We start from the raw sequence: 20,386 nt of genomic DNA on the forward strand, positions 1-20,386 counted from the left end.
TTGTTTAGTTAAAAAAAGAATGAAAAATTACAGACTGTCTGATAAATAGCATGCATTGGAATTATGTAAGTTCCCCAAAGGCTTTGTCTCCTGCCTAAAGGTAATAAGAATGGATATGGAGACTTTTTCATATAACCAAACTTCATATGCATTTATGTAGACTCAGGTTGATAAAACAAGGGAAAAATACTTCCAATTCACTCATTTCTTGTTGAAATATTTTTTAATCCAAAGTGCATATATAATTTGAGTAAAATTGCCAGTAGTTGTGCTGACACATAGCTTTCAACAGAAAGTACAAGAAAGGATTAATCCTTTCAAAAGAGTAGATTTTGAGTATGTGGGAGTACATAATGGAAACCAGTCATATTATTGCATTGGTGAGACTGATTAGCATATATTTAAATGAGTTATAATAAACTGAAAAAAATGATTACTGAACCTATAGGGAGTCAATCTTCTCTAAACACAATCCATTTTGTAGAATCCTGTAGATATGTACCAAATACCCAATGCATGGTCACATGTTATTCACACTCATTGAAGCTGAACTTGCTTTGTGACCCACTGATTTTCAAAATGCACCAAAGGAGTTACTACGTTTGATCAAGCAAACATTTGGAATTCTTTTTTTAAAAAATAAATATTTGCAATTCTTTTTAAAAAGTCATAGAATATTTGTTATTTGGAAAAAAAATGATCTACCATGCCTACCATTGACAGCAACTAAGACTTTGAGTATGGCTGATGTCTTCTCTGACTTTCATAGGGTGCCTATAGGAAGATCAATTCATGGACTTCCCTTGGGGGTTAAGCCTATTATCCATTGTTCCAAGTACTATAGAAATCATTTTTAACCCGAATATAAATTCAAAGTACTATTTCTTTAACTCTAGAGGACTGATCTTGTGCCTACCTACTATACTGGGAGAAAGTGAATAACTCCCTTACTTCATTTATATTTTTAACTTGAAGTTATAGACTGTGATCAAGTACGTACTAGTCATTTTTTTTGTGGCCTCCTAGAGAGATATGGTACTCTCTCAGCATTTTTCTACTTTTTATCATTCAACCTTTTTGTCAGTTCTGCTCCCTTTCCCCCTCCAGGCATTTCTGTCCCTTTTATTAACTTGCAGGGGTTTGGTCTGTATCACAATATCCCTTCTGATTGTCACACTAGGACTAGGTGACCCTTGATATTCAACTGCTGCACAGCCTTTTTGTCATAAAATCCCTGTATAGTATATCTACCAGCTGCATTTTTCTTTCTCTGTAATGCTAGTCATACTCTAGAGATGGTTTATGTGCCTACAGTCATATTCCAAAGCATTCAGAATTCTGTCTTTTCCTAAGGATGAAAATTAATTTGACCTGAGAATGAGAATACGGTTGATTTTATGCTTCTAAACTTGTTCTTATGGTTTTACTGGAGCAAGGTCTGGAGGGCCAGCATACATAATAAACATTATATAAAGGGAAGAATTTTTGAAAAATAAATTATTCTTTCTCAAATCTGTATTTCTTAGATTATCATACACTCTGAACTTAAATATTTGTGGAAAAATTTATGTATATAGTATATGTAAAATTTTGGGTCAAGAGATACAAGAATTAAAAATATTAGTAGAAAAGTTGCTTTACTACAAAGGTCCATATTATCTGACATGTCTAAATCTTTTGATTTTTTCTCTGTAAAACTAAACAAAATAATAATAACAATACCTATCTCATCTTATTGTTTAAAACGTTTAATGATGCCATCTATGCAAAACACCTAGTAAGGAATCACTCAATAGTGCTTGCCATATTTATTTCATTCTTGTAAAGGACACCTGATATTTGGTTATACAGCAATCGAATATGATCCTTATGTGGGGAAGGTCTCAAAATAAAAAAGAATGTAGAGGTCAAAAAGTATGGCCCAGAGTAGAAAGAAAAGGGAAATAGTAACTTTGCTCACCTGTAGAAGTTACAACATTGTCTCCTGGGATTGGTACACAAAAACATAATGAGTTAAAGATGAATACTTGTAGCAACAGATGAGATTGTGAAGAAGCAAAGTAAAATACCTGTTCTTAGTAAAAGGGTTCTGTGGAGTTATATCTTTGTAGACAGATAATTTCTTGGCTTCCCAAGACTCTAATCAGCCTCTTCAACTCAAGGGGACCCTTTGATTCAGTCTAGATTTCCCATTGTTGCATGGGAACTTTCAATAGTCAGTACAGTGAGGACAATGATAGGACTCTCTCTGTTTCCCTAGGGATTGCTATTCTTCTTACCTGATGCCCAGTGTTGTGAATGGCCTTTATTCCTTTATTTGCATATATTTTGTCCATTTTTTTAGATGTTTCAGGTGATAGGGTAAATCTGATCTCTGTTGTTTCATTTTGACTGAACATGGAAGTCAGTTATCTAGTGTTAGTCATGTACAGAGATACAAATCAAGGAATTTTTATAAGATTATATTGAAGGAACTTTTGTAGGTTGTGTTCTGATGCATTTGTTCTTCTCTATTCTCTACAGTAGATTCATAACATATGAAATTCTTGCATAAACAGAGTTGCTTTCTTTTGTTTGACACAGCAATAAGCAGGATTACAATCTGTTCAGTATAGCTTCTGTTGTAATTGTGGGGCTATATTCCCCACTTAACTGTTGGGGGTCTGGATTCAAAGTTGATTTAACAAATATGTCTTTCAAATATTTGTCTGGAATTCTGTTCCTGTTTGTTGGAGAGAGCAGTTCAGCGAAAACCAATAGCTAATATATTGTATTGTTAAATATTTTGTTTATAACTGTTCATCATATGTCAATTCTATGTAATTATGACATTATTTTGAACTATTGATATTAGACATGAAGGGAGGACTTAGTTGATAACATGGGGGTAATAGTGTTTTTTCAATGAATATGGATAACAGTTATAGATCACAGGGAAATAAAGAAAGAAGGACATTTTTTAATACAGCAATTGTGGCTTCAGTAAAAAGACTAAGGAAGGACCTCTCTCTTTTTTCTAAGCCTTCCATGTGTATTAATTTGGAAGTTAAAATGTCCATATCTTATTTTTGATAGGCTTCTGGAAAGACACTTTGATGCAACCATAATTAAGTCAACCAGGACCACAATGGGGCACAACTCCTGATAAGAGAATCTTGGAACTTGCATTAAAACCTGTAATGGCTCCTTGTATGTGTGTGTGTGTGTGTGTGTGTGTGTGTGTGTGTGTGTGTTTACACTAGGTACAAATAGACTCCTTGGCCTGAAATACAGTTATCTAGATGTTGATCTTGGTGTCATATTTGGAGTAAAATTCTGACTCTTCCGTCCTCATGCTCTGGGAATTTTGTTGATCACTCCGCTCCACATTCTCCTGATCTGTACAATAGAGATCATAAAGTTATGATGAAAATTACATAGATAAAGTTCAATAAATGTTATCTATCATTACTTTTCACTCTTATGCTACAAATTTCCCCCAAACACCACTCCACACTCTACCAAAGTATGATTGCAAATTTGTTGCAAGAATAGCTTTTAGGTGTTGCTACAGTGCCAACATTCAGTGTAAAGCAAAACCATGGTCTTTTACTTATTTTTCTCTTTTATTTCTTATATAAAATTTGTCTGCCCTTTTCAAGGATATTTGCTTTACACTGCCTTCATTTATTCATCATAACCCACTTCAAAAGCTCTTTGAGCTTAACTTCTCAAGTAAAAACTCTTTCCTTGTGGCTCACCAAAATATCATTTTTCATTCAACTACATCCTGAAATTGTATATTTTACACAATTTTTCACTGACTACTTGAGTTTAAGGTTGGCAACACCTACTTTTTTGAAACAAAGTAAATACAAAATTATCACATCACTATTAAAAATATGGACTTTAGTAAATTTTCTTAATATTTCATATACATATTTTAGTATTTTGCTTAATTTTTCACTGTATTATAAGTAATAATTGCAAAATAAGAATATTTGCATATAATGCCATTTTAAAAATAGGATTACAAGATGATATTTTTATTTTTTAAAGGAAATATTCTATTTTAAAATTTTATTATAGAGAGACAAAGGGAAACAGACTCTGGGGAACAGTGTGAAGACCACCCAGGAAGAAAGAGGGGAGAAAGGACTCTTGCTAGTGGGCCATGAGAAGGTGCCACATGGTTATGGATTAAGAGCTGGAGATCGTGGCAATGCAGTGGATGGTGCGGAGAACCGCGAGAGGCCTGCGTAGCCGAGCCCTGGACTTCTGTTCTTTTTCTTCTGAAGGACGGTACCCCTGACTGGCCTAATTGGGCAAAGGGGGGAAGGCAGGACAGTGTGTGTGTGCTGGTGGTTGTTTTGAAGGGATTTTGAGGTTTAAGGGTGACATTTAACCATTAATCAAACCTGTAAAACTTGAATAAATAGTCCCTTTCCTTTTCACCAAAAAAAATAAAATAAAATAAAATAAAATAAAATAAAATTTTATTATAATTCTATGTTTACCTCTATGTCAGAAGATGACTTACATTTATGAAAAATATGACGGAGCTTTTCCTTTTATTTATTTAACTATTTCTTTGTTCTTTATTTAAAGGCATAGTTGAAGGAAAACTGCATTTACATTGGAAAATAATACAGAAATTCTAGTGCCTGCTGTAGTTTCCCATGTTTTAGTCTTTACTGAACTTCTATAGGGTAATATATAATGTATACACTTGTAAATATTTATAAGAATAAAATATATATGACTTTATTAGATAACTAAGTCTCTCAAAATAAATAGAACAGCAACTAATGCAAGAACAAGAGAGCTGTTTGTCTGAAGTCTACCAGAAATAAATATAAGTATACATAAATGTAATCAGTTAGTATACACTCAAATCAAAACCAATACATATTTCAAAATGTGAAACTGAACAAACTCAAAATTATGTAAAATTTAACATTTGACATACATTTATTTTACTTTTGTACTTTAATTTTACATGAACTAAGGCCTTTCAAAATACAGTATTTCCGTATTATCTTTTGTATCACTCATTGAGGAGCCCTGGCTAAATTTAACCAGTATTTCTAACTAGCTCTCATCATACATCTACCAGAGACCGATGTTTGCATGTTACTTGCTATTTTAATGAATAATGATCTTTTATGAAAGGTTGTATTTAAATAGATATTATTGGTATTAGAAGGAAGTATATCATAGCTCTTAAGAGTTCTCTATCAAAAAATAGGTATTATTATAAATTTATTGTATTTAAGACATTGGCCTAGGTGCCAGAGCAATAAAAATATGACCATTGCTTTAAGGAAACTAAAAATCTAGTTTAAGAGATATGGACACACATGTAAACAGTGAAAAATTATTATTAATTTACTGAACATATAATATGTACCAGCCTTTATGCCAAGTGTATAAAAATATAATAATAAATAAAATAAAGACCATAGAATTATATGAATGGGTAATAATAATGTCCTCAGGAAGAGTTTAACTGGTTATTTAGAAGTGAATTGTGTGAATATCAACACAATTGTGTAATTAAGAAATTCAGAATATATACATATATGTATATTCAACAAAATACAATAAAATGGAGTCCTAGGACAACTGCATTTCATATCTGAGATTTTAATTATCTATTATAATTATTTTAACTATGTGTGATTTTCAACTAAATTAGACTTTAAATTTAGATAAGAAGAAACTCATTTGCTATGAAATAAAAATAGAGTATTTTCTCCAATTAAAACAAGTGTTTTTCGAGGTTTAATGTGATAATTAAAAAAATATTCATTCAGAGATTTTTTTAGGTCCATTAGCCTTAACCAGGAAATATAAGGTAGCAGATTTGGGACTCAAACTCATCATGGGCTAATCATTTAATATAACTGAAATTGGATTTCCTCATCTATAAAGTGGAGATACTCAGGGTGCCTCCGATAGTCATTGGGGATATTTAATGAAATAGTGAAAATTGTCAGATGTAGTAACATATATATGTGCCTATACATGTGCAAAATATTTAATATTTTGTATATTAAATACTATTAGTTGAAATTAATAAAAATACCTATTAATGTTAAGAACTTGCATTTATTTTTTATAATCTTAATATATTAGGATCATTTTATAGTGCCAATCCAAATCACTCTAGGCAAATTGAGTCTAAGATTTCTCCTGATATGAATACTTGGAAGAAATTTTTATTTGCCACATGCAAAATAAGAAAAACATAATTTCATTCATTAAGAGAATAACCTGTAAATCACATCCCTAATAGATACTATTAATGAGTCATCCTTTGAGGGCTAAATAATTCTATGAGGTAAACACTATAGACCTCGGTTTAAAGATGAAGAGGCTCAGAGTGCTTAGATGAGTTGTTCAAAGTCACATTGCTGGTAATGGAAAGCAGAGATTTCCATCTAATTTTGACTATATTAAAAGGTTATACATAAAATTCCAAATTGGAGAGTGTGGTGGATGTGTTGATGCACTGCCTAGATTATTCTAATAAATGGTATGTTGCTTCAACGGCTCCTGAAAGGAAACATCAGTGATGGAGACCCTCTCTGTCCAAGGCCATGCTCTTCCAGGGTGGCCCACATTCATTCACTAATGGGGGCAAAGATAATTCCACTATTTTGGCCCACACAAGACAATTCTGAAGGATTATTTTAATCATGAAGATTATTGTGTGGCTGATTGAGGTTCTTGGCTGGGCTGTATTGTAGACTGACTTCCTTCTCAGCCTGATCTTGATTCCTCATTCGCTCTTCTGCAAGAGTTTATTCCAAGGGTACACACTAAAATATTCTAAACACTAAAGTCACTCACAGGCTTGTTTCCAGGACAATTAAACCTGTAACACAGGGGGTCAACTCGAGAAAAGTCTATTTTATATGTCTCTTTAGACTATCTTCTAATTTCCCAAGTAATTAAGTGCTTTAAGTGACATTTATGCATTCTTTTTGTTCTACTTCCTATCCATAGAGCATGTGATAAAACTGTCAATTTTTTATTTATGGTTGAAAGTTAGTACAATACATCTTAAATCTGGAATAGACATTTTTATCCAGAAAAGTTTGTCACTGAACACATTTTTGGAAACTGAACCATATCTACCTGGTTTTGGTGTAATAGAGGGAATTTAAACTGTGGGTTAGAAAGGTTGAATGTTTGCTTTGCCCGTTCTGGTAACTAGCTGGATAACATAGGGCAACTCTGCCTTCTCTTGGCTTCTTATCTCAAAAATAAAATGGTTTTACCTAATTCTTTCCATTTCTTCTAATTTCAAATATTTTTTAAATGTATGATTGATATTCAGAATATTTTAGTCTTAAGACTGTTTCCTCTAGACTTTCCATGAAGTAGCTAATGACCAAAAAGCAATTACTTAAAATCAATACTAGAGACAAAGAAATCCTGTAGTGAGTACTTTACGGTGTGAATAATATCCTCCTAATGTATGTGTTTTTCAAATTCAGATTTATCTATTAAAATATTTTACTTACTCAAAGAAATTTGACCTTTGAAAGTGTGGCAGTGGTTGCTTCTAAAAGCTGTCACTCCTTGGAATGTAATTTCAAAGGTGAATAATGGCATCATAGTGAGGTCACATTTTTAACATTTTAACATTCCTCAGCAATAAAAAGTCCCCTTTTCCAGTAAGTTTACCAGTTTTTGTGACTGAAAACATTACTTCTTAGTAGACTGACTGTTTATAGAGATTCTTAACTGCATTCAAAAGCAGTTATAAATGGCCTTAAAAATAGCTTTGGCATCCTTAATACCCTCTGAGAACACAGAGGTACACAGAGGTTTTATTTTCACTGCTTTGGGAATAATGTACACTGTGCTTCATTACTCCAAGTGAAACTGTGTAAAAATTATTTATTTTACAAGTTATGTTGGAGGAAATATTTATTCTATCTACTAATCTGAGCTCAAACTAAATGTCAAAACTAATGATTCATCATGAAACATAAAGTTTTAACCAAACAAAGAGTGAACAGATGGTGCAGAAGAGGCACCTCTAAAGGAAATGTGTTATATATTATGGATTATATAGAAATTTAAAAATTATATTTTGCAGGATGTCTCTTAATCACAGTGTTAGAGAGAATGTAAAAATTAATGTTTGTCAAGTTGTAGGTCATCTATCTAGATAGACTCAAAAATGAACTTTTAATAGTTTCTGAACATATCTTCTTGAAGTTCCTAGACTGCCCTCATCAAAATTAATTGCTTTTACTCTTCTCTTTCATGGAGCTTGGTTTTCATGTGTCTTGCACTCAATTTCTTTTCTTTCTATTGCATGCAGCTGTTTATACATCCTCTTTGCTTATTAGATTATAAACTCTTAAGTGCAGAAATTTCTTTACATCTGAATCCTGAAAATCTAATTATACACTGAGAGTAAGCACAAAATAAATACTAATTGAAAATGGGTTAGATCTAGTTTGAAAAATGTTTCTATATTCTACATTGACTTTAAAAACAATAATAAGCTTATAAACAAACAGAAAGAACATAACCCAACTTTGGTGATGGAACTTTTATAACAATGAAACATTCTGAAGAATAAAGAATGATTTTGTAAAATCATTTTTTATTGTTATTCTAGTAAGTTTGTCCCAATTTTTCCCCCTTTGCCCACCCCCACCCATCCCACCCACCACATGTGGGTCAATTAATTCTCACACTGTGTGGGTCAACCATACATGTTCTTTGTCTAGGTCCTTTCCCTTCTTTCCACCATTATCCCCTCTCCCCTCCCCTCTGGTTACTTTCAGTCTGTTCCATGTTTCCATGCCTGTGGTTCTATTTTGTTCATTAGTTTATTTTGTTCCTTAGATTCCTCTTATAGATGAGATTATATGGTATTTGTCTTTCACTGACTGACTTGTTTCACCTAGAATAATATTCTCCACTTCCATCCACACTCTCTCAAAAGGTAGGAGTTCCTTCTTTCTCCTGTGTAGTATTCCATTGTGTAAATGTACCACAGCCTTTTGATCCATTCATCTACTGATGTGCACTTAGGCTGTTTCCAGCGCTTGATAATTATAAATAGCACTGCTATGAACATGTGGGTGAATATAATCTTTTGAATCATTTACTTGAATTTCTCAGAATGCATTCCCAGCAGCAGAATCGCTGGATCAAAAGGCACTTCCACTTTTAGTTTTTTGAAGAAATTCCATACTGTTTTTCATGGTAGCTGCACCAGTCTGCATTCCCACCAACACTGCACTAAGGTTCCTTTTTCTCAGCATCTTCACCAGAACTTGCTGTTAGTTGATTTGTTAATGGGCCATTCTGACAGGTGTTAGGTGAAATTTCATTATGGTTTTAATTTACACCTCTCTGATGGCTCGTAATGTTGAGCATCTTTTCATACGTCTCTGGGCCCTCTGTGTATCCTCCTCGGAGAAGTGTCTATTCAGATCCTTTGCCCATTTTTTAATTGGATTGTTTGTCTTTCTGGTCTTGAGTCTTATGTGTTCTTTATATATTTTGGAGATCAAACCCTTGTCCAATGTATCATTGGCAAATATATTCTTCCATACAGTCTGTTCCTTTTTCCTTTTGATGATGGTTTCTTTAGCCATGCAGAAGCTTTTTCATTTGATGTTGTCCCATTTGTTCCTTTTTTTCTTTTTTCTTTTCATTCTCCTGTGAAACTGCCTGGTCTAGGTCTTATGTGTGCTGGGAGATTTTTGATTACTGCTTCAATTTCACCAGCTGTTAGTGGTCTGTTCAGGCTTTCTGCTTCCTCTTCATTCAGTGTTAGAAAGTTATATTTTTCTAGAAATTTGTCCATTTCATGGAGATTTTCAAATTTCTTGGCATATAATTGTTCATAGTAATTTCTTATAATCCTTTGTATTTCTGTGGTGTCAGTTGTAATTTCTCCTCTTTCATTTCTGATATTATTTATTTGGGTTCTCTCCCATTTTTTCTTGATGACTCTGCTTAAGGGCTTGTTGCTTTTGTTTATCTTTTCAAAGAACCAGCTGCTAGATTTGTTGACCCTTTAATTGTTCTTTTATGTCATTCTACGTCATTCATTTCTGCTCTGATCTTGATTATTCCTTTCTTTTTACTCACTCTGGGCTTTGTTGTTGTTTCTCCACTTCTTGAAGATTTAGGATCAGGTCATTTCTATGAAATGTTTCTATCTTTTTTAGGTAAGCCTGTACTGCTCTGAACTTCCCTGTCAGCACTACCTTCACTGTGTCCCATAGGTTTTGGACTATTGTGTGTTCATTTTCAATTCTTTCCAGAAACTTTGTGATATCTTCTTTGACCTCATTATTGACCTGTTCATTTCTTAATGGCCTACTATTCAGTATCCATGAGTATGAATATTTTCTAGTTTTTTTTCTTGAGGTTGGTTTCTAGTTTCAAGCCCTTGTGGTTCAAGAAAATGCTTGTTATTATTTCTATTCCTGAATTTGTTGAGGCTTGTTTTGTGTCCTATCATGTGTTCTATCTTTGAAAATGTTCCATGTGCATTTGAAAATAATGTGTATTTTGCTCCTTTGGGATGAAAGGTTCTACATATGTCAGTTAAGTCCATTGGTATGATGCATCGTTCAGTTCCACAATATCATTTGTGATGTTTTGTTTCGAAGTTATATCCGTTGTTGACAATGGGGTGTTAAAATCTCCTACTACCAGTGTGTTGCTGTCTATCTCTTCTTGAAGTCCTCCAAAATTTTCCTTATATATTGGGGTGCTCCTATGTTGGGTGCATACAGGTTTACAATGTTTATGACTTCTTGATGGATTCTCCCTGTGAGTATTATGAAGTGTCCTTCTGAGTCTCCTTTTATGGCATTTGTTTTCAAATCTATTTTGTCTGATATAAGTATTGCTACCCCTACTTTTTTTTCCCTGTCCATTTGCTTGGAATATTTTTTTTTACATCCCTTTACTTTCAGTCTGTGTAGGTCATTTTTCTGAGGTGGTTCTCTAGTAGGCAGCATATGTATGGGTTATGTTTTCTTATCCATTCAGCTATCCTGTGTCATTTAATTGGGGCATTTAGTCTATTTACACTGAGAGTAATTATTGATAGAAACTTATTCATTTTTTCCCTTTGTACCTATGTTCTTCTCTTTCTCACTGTTTTTCTTCATCTTCTTAAAGCAGTCCCTTTAGCATATCTTGCAGTGCTGGTTTGGTAGAGATGTATTCGTTTAGTCTTCTTTTGTCTGGGAAACTCCTTATTTCAACTTCTATTTTGAGAGCCTTGCTGGGTAGAGCAGTCTTGATTGTAGGTCTTTGCTTTTCATTGCTTGGAATATTTCTTGCTATTCCCTTCTGGCTTGTAGTGTTTCTGTTGAGAAGTCAGCTGCTAGCTGTACCTGGGCTCCCTTATATGTTACTACCTGTTTCTCCCTTGCTGCCTTTAGGATTCTCTGTTTTTGTCTTTGATATTTGCCAGTTTAATTATGATGTATCCTGGAGTTGGCTTCATTGGATTCCTCTTCAATGGAACCCTCTGTGCTTCCTGAACTTGGGTGATTTTTTCCTCTCCTCCAATTAGAGAAGTTTTCCATCCTTACTTTTCAAACAGGTTCTCTATCCCTTGCTCCTCTGCTCCTTCTGGTATCCTTATTATACAGATATTATTAAGTGTCAGGTTGTCCTGCGTTTCCCTCAATGCCTCTTCATTCTTTTTTAGTCTTTTTTTTCATTTTCTTGCTCTTTCTGTGAGCTTTTTTCTACTTTGTCCTCCAGTTCACTGATTCAATCTTCTGCTTCATTTAGCCTGCTTTTGATTCCTTCTACTGTGTTCTTCAATTCCAAAATTGTATTCTTCATTTCCTCTTGCCTCTTGTTGATAGATTCTTTGTAATTTTTCATGCTGATACAGTTTGCACTGAGTTCCTCATAGTTTCCTTGTAGTTTTTGGTAATTCTCTCTGAGCTCTCTGTGCTCATTGAGCTTCCTTAGAACCATTGTTTGGAACTCGATATCTGAAAGTTTACTTGCCCCTATTTAATTTAATTATCTTTCTGGGAACTCTTTCTTTCCCTTTGGTTTGGGGTTGTTTCTTTGTCTTCCCCTACTTGTGAAACTCTTATTTTTTGCTTCTGCTTCTTAAATTGACCTACTTTTACTTCCTGAATTTGTGGTGTGAACTTCTATGGTAGAAGACCCCTGCTTTTTTTTTTTTCTGGAACTGCCTCTGATTATGTCAGATGTTGACCCTGTCTGACCTTAGGCCATGTGTTCAAGAATTCCAGGGATACACTGTCTGTGGCTGTCTCCTTCAGTTGATAAATCTGTTTATTTTTTTCTTTTATTTCTCTTGCCCTAGGAGATATATTGGCAAAAATATACTATGTGAGATATCTGAAATTTTCCTGTCAATGTTTTTCTCTCAGACTTTTATGATGTCACTACTGATATATGAGAAACCTACAGCCAAAGTCATACTCAACAGGCAAAAACTAAAATCTTTCCCCTTAAGATCAGGAACAAGACAAGGGTATCTGTTTTCACCACTCTTATCCAACATGGTACTGGAAGTTCTAGCTACAGTGGTCAAACATGGAAAAGAAATAAAAGGTATCCAAATTGTAAAGGAGGAAATAAAACTTATTTTTTGCAGATGACATGGTAGTGTACATTGAAAACCCTATAGCCTCCACCGAAAAACTACTTTACCTAATAAGTGGATTTGGCACAGTAGCAGGGTACAACATTAATTTCAGAAATCAATAGCATCTTTGCACACCAACAATGGAATATCAGAAACAGAAACTATGAAAAGAAAACTATTTCATATACGAGCATGAAAAAGTAAGTACCTAGGAATAAATTTAACCAAGGAGGTAAAGGCTTGTATTTGGAATACTATGGAAAAGTGAAAAAAGAAATTAAGGAAGACACAAATAATTGGAACTATATACCGTATTCATGGACTGGAAGAATTATGATCATTAAAATGTTCATACTACTTACAGCAGTCTATAGCATAGAGAATTTTGAAAGCTGGAACCCAAACCCTATATGAGCATTATGTTACAGAAGAAGTAAGAGGCATAAATATTTTATTCTAATTGTTATCATAAAATTTTAAAAGTAATTTTTTCTCAAATTCTAACAGAAATCTTTGAAAATTTGTATATTGATTCTCTATTCATCTGGAAGTTTGAAGAGACATAGGCTTCTTGTCTAAATTTTTATGATGTCTCTCAGCTCCTGCCCTCAGATTTAGGCATTGACATGGCCTAAAACACATTTCCTCTTGAGGTCCTCTTGCAGCAACAGTCAGCCACCTTAAGTAAGATTACTGCAAGATTACTTATAACCTGGTAAAGTTTATAGTGTCTAAATATGACATAAGAAAGCTACATATTCTTGGTGTAAAGTGGAATGATATTTAGGGTAATGTAAATTATTATGTGAAAAATATACTCACTATGACTTCAAATTGTAAGAAATGCATATGGATGTTCACACAAACTAGTAAAAGCATATACGTAAATATATAAAAAATCTTCAGCTCTGAAATTATAAGTAGTTTTTATTTTCTCTCTTATAGTTTTTCACATTTAACAAAATTTCTACAGTGTACATTTTTTGCTTTGGTAAATAGAACACAAATGAATACTTTTTAAAAATAGCATTTAGAAGATATTGAAGTAAAAAAAGACAATTTTATTTTATTTTGTTATTTATAAATACACTACTTTATTTTAAGGTTAAGAAACTGTTTCCTATTTTACACTTTGGAATATTTTTTTAATACACACTTGCTTTATTTTATTATTGTCTTTAAATCAATACACTTTTTACAATCAAAGCATCAATATTTTTTCTTTTTTTAAAAAATTATTTATTGCTATTTTCTAAATTTTTCAAATGCATTTGTCTCCATTTACCCACCACCACTTTCCCCTGCCCTGCCCACTCCCACCTGTCCCCCTCAATCCTTCCCCTCCTTGGCTTCATCCATGTGTCCTTCACACCTGTTCCTTGACCTGACCCTTTCCCTTTCCCTCTCCGCTACCCCCTTCCCTCCCTCCCTCTTGTCCCTGTTGGTTTCTTCTTTCTTTCAATGGAAGCAACCTAAGTGCCCATCAGTAAATGAGTGGATCAAAAAACTATGGTACATTTACACAATGGAATACTACGCAGCAGAAAGAAAGAAAGAGCTACTACCCTTTGCGACAGTATGGATGGTACTGGACAATATTATGTTAAATGATATAAGCCAGGGAGTGAAAGGCAAATACCATATGATCTTACCTATTAGTAGAACCTAATCAGCAAAACAAGCAGCCAAGGAAAATACACTTTGGAATTTTTAACATATAAATTTGAAAACATAATATGTATTGTTTTCTTTTAAAAATATTTTTTTCCATCACCATTTATCCTCCATACCATCTTACATCTCCACCCATCCCCCTTTCCCTCACAATCACCACAGTGTTGTCCATGTCCATAACCTCTTTCTCTTCATTTTTCTTTTTTTCTCAATCCCTTCACTCCCAGCCCCACTCCTTCCAGAGCTGTCAGCCTGCTCTTTATCTATAGGTCTATCTCTATTTTACTTGTTAGTTCAGTTTGCTGTTTAGATTCCATATATGAGTGAAATAATATTGTATTTATCTTTCTCCAACTGGCTATTTCACTTACCATAATGTTATCCACGATCATCCATGCTGTAACAAAGGGTAATTTTTTCTTTTTTATTACAGCTGAATAGTATTCTGTCATGTAAATGTACCACAGCTTTTTTATTCACTCATCTACTGGTGGAAACTTGGGCTGCTTCAAAATTTTGGTTATTGTAAATAATGCTACAATGAACATAGGGTGCATATATTCTTTTGAATTAGTATTTTGGATTTCTTCAGATAAATTTTCAGAAGCAAGATTGTTGAGTCATACTGCTGTTCCATTTTCAAATTTTTGAGGAAACTCCATACTACTCTCTACTGCAGATGCACTAATCTGTATTTCCACAAACAATGTATGAGGATCCCCTTTTCTTCACATCCTTACCAACACTTGTTCTTTGTAGACTTATGGATGATATCCATTTTGAAAAGTGTGAGGTGATAACTCATCGTGGTTTTAATTTGCATTTCTCTGATGATTAGTGATGTTGAGCACCTTTGCATATGTCTGCTGACCATCTATATTTTTGGGGGGGAGAAGTTTGTATTCAGGTACTTCATACTTGTTTTGTCTCCAGCTTCATAAGTTCTTTGTAAATTTAAGATATTTACCCCTTATCAGAGGTATCATTGAATACATTCTCCCATTCTATGGGTTGTCTTTTAATTTTGTTGATTGTTTTCTTTGTTGTGCAAAAACTTTTAACTTTGATGTAAGTCAGTACAATGATGTTTTGATTACTATGTCCTTGTAGTATAGTTTGATATTAGGTGTCATGATTCCCCCTACATTGATGTTTTTTTCTCAAGATTGCTGTTGCTATCTGGGATCTTTTGTGGTTCCTTGTAAATTTTGGATTATCTTTGTAGTTCTTTGAAATATGCCACTGGTATCTTGATAAGGATTGCCTTAAATGTGTACATTGTTTTGGGTAGTAAGGACATTTTAATAATGTTAATTCTTCTTATCCGTGAACATGGTGTATGCTTCTACTTATTTGTATCTTCTTTAATTTCTTTCTTCAGTGTCTTATAATTTTCTGAGTACAGGTCTTTTATATTCTTGGTTAAATTGATTCCTAGACATTTTATTCTTTTTGAAGCAATTGTGAGTGGAATTGCTTTCTTAGTTTCCAAATTTCATAGTTCATTAATTGGCATATAAAAATGAAAGTGATTTTCAAATATTTATTTTATATTTTGCTACTTTATTGAATTCATTTATCAGTTCTAGTATTTTTTTTTTTGGTGGAATCTCTAGGGTTTCCTTACAGTATCATGTCATCTGCAAATAATGACAGTTTTATAATTCTTCCTTTCTAATTCGATATCTTTTATTTCTTCTTTTTGTTGGATCACTGTGGACAGGGCTTCTAGTACTATGTTGAATAAGAGTGGTGAAAGAGGACATCTTTGCCTTCTTCCTTATCTCAAGGGAAGAGTTTGGTAGTGTTTGCATATTGATTATGATGTTGGCTGTGGGTTCATCATATATGCCAAGGTATATTCCCTCTATGACCACTTTGCTAAGAGTTTTTATTATAAATGGGTGTTGGATTTTATCAAATGCTTTTTCTGTATCTATTGGTATGATCATGTGGTTTTTATCCTTCATTTTGTTTATGTGGTATATCACATTTATCGATTTGTAGATATTATACTCATCTTGTATCCCTAGAATAAACTCCACTTGATCATTGTGTATGAACTTTTTAATGTATTGCTGGATTAATTTGGCTAATATTTTGTTGAGGATTTTAGAATCTATATTCATCATGGATATTGGCCTATAATTCTTTTTTTGTAGTGACTTTTTTTGGTTATGGAATTAGAAAAGTGTTATGAAACTAGAAATAAATCACAAGGAATATACTGAAAAACACACAAAAACATGTAGGCTAAATAACATCTTACTAAACAATGAATGGGTTAACCATGAGATCAAGGAAAAAAATCAAAAGATACCTTAAAATAAATGAAAAAGCAAACCAACAACCTAAATTTGTGGAACACAGGGAAAGCAGTCCTGAGAGGAAATTCATAGCATGACAGGCATATCTCAAGAAATAAGAAAAAGCTCAAATAAATAATCTAACTTTAAACTTAAAAATACTTAAATAAAACAAAAGCTGAAGTGAGTAGAAAGAAGAAAATAATAAGTATCAGAACAGAAATAAATGAAATATGGTCTATAAAAATGACACAAAAGATCAATGAAACCAAGAGCTTATTCTTTGAAAAGATAAACAAGATTAACAAACTTTTAACTGGACTCATCGCACAAAAAAGAGAAAGATCCCAATAAATAAAATCAGAAATGAAACAGGAAAAGTAACAGAAATACCGAAGAATATAAGAAAATATTACAAATAACCAATGCCAACAAATTGGACAATCTGGACAGACTGGATAAATTTCTAGAAACATACAATCTTCAAAAACTGAATCAAGAAGATTCTGAGAATCTGAATAGACAAATTACTACTAATGATATTAAAACAGTAATAAAAAAATGTAACACACAAAAGCCGTGGGCCTTATAGTTCCACAGATGAATTTTACCAAACATTCTGAGAGCAAATACCTATCATTCTTAAGCTATTCCAAAAAATTCAAGAGGAAGACTCCTAACCCTATTTTACAAAGGTTATTTTAAAAGTTAACCATTACAACAGTATCTAATGCAGGAAATAAGAACATCAGAATGATAAAGAGCAGGTCATGTTAACATTTTAGAGGCAATTTCTAAGGCAGGCGTAGTAGTTTGTACACTCTTCTCCCAAAATTTATGTCCACCCAGAGCCTCAGAATGTGACCTTATTTGGAATAAATATCTTTGCATGTGTAAATAATGTAAGAATCTTAAGAGGAGAGCATCCTGGATTCTAGTGAACCCTGAAGTTAGTGATTGGGGTCTTTATTAAATAACAGATCAATAGCATTTAAGGCACAGAGACATGGAAAGTATGTTATATTAACATGGAGGTAGCCATTAGAGGTATCCAACCCCAAGCCAAGGAACACAAGAAGTTGCCTCAACCACCAGGTGCTAGGAGAGAGTCAGGAAACAGATTCTCTAGCAAAGCTGCCAGAGGGAACCAACCCCACCGACACCTTGATTTTGGACTCCTGGCCTCCACAACTATGAGAAAATAAATTTCTGCTATTTTAAACCTCTAAGTTTATGAAGATTTGTTGCAGCAACCTTACAAAACTAATATAGGAAGTACCAGGAACACCTCAATTGGATGGCAAATCTCTACTTTAAGTTTACTTCAAGAATATGAATATTAATTCTACAAAATGTGGTAAAGAAAATTATGACTACACGAAAGTTATAAAAACGTTTGGATTATTTTCTTTGTGTTGTATATGCAGAGATGAATAAGGGAGATTGTAATATGTGAATGATGTTTCAAGAATTTAATGTGTGGTCTCTTACTATGCCCTCACTTACTATGTTTAAATATTATGAATGGAGTGGGTGGCCTTTTTGTTTTTTGTTTTCTCATTAAATTTTATTTTTTCTTCTTAAATCTGAAATGGCAAATTATGTTCTTTCAGTCCTTTAAAATATGAACTTGACTCTATAGGAAATATTTAAGTAGGAGAAATGCTTTTAAAAAATCACTTGCCACAACACTTCCAATTGAGAAGCAGAGGGAGGTAATAAATACTTGCTGTCTAAGAGATTTCATTGCATTAGATGGAATAACAAAGATCACTATGAGCCATGGTAATAATTACAAGGAGATGGGTCTCCATCCACATTTCATTTTTAGTTTATAAACAAGCATTGGTTTCCTAAGTGTGAACTTTGGGAAATGATTCTCAGGGTCTGCCCAAATCAAGGTGCACAGTGAATAATCAAGGAATCCAGGGCCTGTTGTACGGCATAACCAGAGTTCTGCAACTTGCAATGAGGTTTGAATGAGGTGTGCTAGGAAATATAATGTAGATATTTAGGATGTAGTATGTAATACTTTGGCCTTTTCTTTATTCTTTGCCTCATCATTGCCCATTCTGAACAAAAGGAAGGAAGATAAAATTGTATAAATCAGATTTTCAATTATTAATGTTGTTTAAGAGTAATAAGACTTTAATAAATTATTGATATTGTTTATTATGTATTATATTAATTTTTAAATTTATTTAATCAAAGTTAAAGTTTAATTTGTAACTTATACTTTGTTTTCTATTTAAAAAGTTCTAAATAAATGTATAAGGAAAAAAAATCAGTACTGTGAAGTTGTAAAAAAAGAGATTGGTTAGAAATCCTATAAAAGAAGAGTTTTTAACTTAGTGTTCACAGTTAGGATTTTTGAAATTCCTGAAAGTCTATGTTCAGTTTTATGTGTCTGTGCTCATTAATCTGGGGAGTGGCTTCATGAGTTTGGTCATGTTTTCAAAGGACTAGCAGGCCTGGAAATGTCAGGGACCAATACTTTAGGCAGAGAAGGAGGATCATTTTACCACTTACCCAGAATGGTTAGTTATATTCATTGAGTATTGAATTTGCTGTCAAAATTTGGGTAGCCAAAGTAACACACATACAAGCTGTATATAGTTCTGTATAATAAAAAGGTACAATTTCATTTGCAGGACTAACATTTTTCTTAATACTAACTTTCAAGAAAAAAACAATTATATGTCTTGTTCTACAATAAATAGCACAATTTAATATCCAAATATCTTTGACAGCGGGATTGCAAAAGTTATGAACACTTTAAATTGATGTTTCTACTGAAATATTATGAAAGAAAAGCTGAAGACTTAGCTTTACATTTTAACTGTGAATGCATGACTGTTTGAGGGGGTGGGAAGGGCAAGATAATACAGACCAGATGTAATAATATAGTAAGATAGTTCTGGCCTAGAGAAATGGAAATTTAGCATATCTTTTAGATGAGATCTCTCAAATATCAGAGAGGGCATGTGGTGAGTGTCAGTCATTGCATTGTTGCACTGTTTGGAACTGGCTTAGAGTGAAATAGGTTAAAGAAAGATCATTTATTTTAAGAACTTGATATTAAAATGACACTATTCTTTTATGTTGTGATGGAGAAATCACATAAAGTATGCATAGGTATGAGTAAAAAATGTGCCTAAATACAAGACCAAAATTTTCTTAAAATTGAATATTTTTTCTCAAACACTTTGACAATTGTGAGCGTTAGAATTTAAATTTAGAGCTTACTAAATTGCCTTAATTCATTAAAACTCATCCTATGGGCCTAGAGGTTATTTACATTTTTACAGAACAAAATATTAATGGGTCTTCCATTAAATTTTTGGTGACTTTATTTATATTATCAACTTAGAGAACAAAATATTTAACATTACAGTTTTAACATAGTTGTAGCAAACTTTTTCTCCCCTGATGGTAATAATTTTATTGTGACTATATTTAATTTTTAATAATAAATAAGTTTCCATTTTTTTATTTTTCTCTTACAGAAAAATATATATTCAATTACTCTATCCATGCCAACTATGATATTCATATACTTATTCATGGTTCACTTTATTCCAAAAAGATTTGAGACAGTTTACAGGGAGTTATTTGGATATCATTTTAAAAGATGGTGGGAGAATTTCTATTATGCTACTGACTTCCTCTCAAATGAGAAGTCCTTGAACAGAATACTTCTGAAAGCTATTAGATTTTTAAAATTTATCTTTCCCTATATTTGGCTTTTTTATCTTCAAAACTTCTTTTATTTTGTTCATTAAAATATTGT

Source organism: Pteronotus mesoamericanus, unplaced genomic scaffold (assembly GCF_021234165.1).
Source record: "Pteronotus mesoamericanus isolate MK-2021 breed Mesoamerican mustached bat unplaced genomic scaffold, CSHL_Meso_final contig_42, whole genome shotgun sequence".
Taxonomy (NCBI): Eukaryota; Metazoa; Chordata; class Mammalia; order Chiroptera; family Mormoopidae; genus Pteronotus; species Pteronotus mesoamericanus.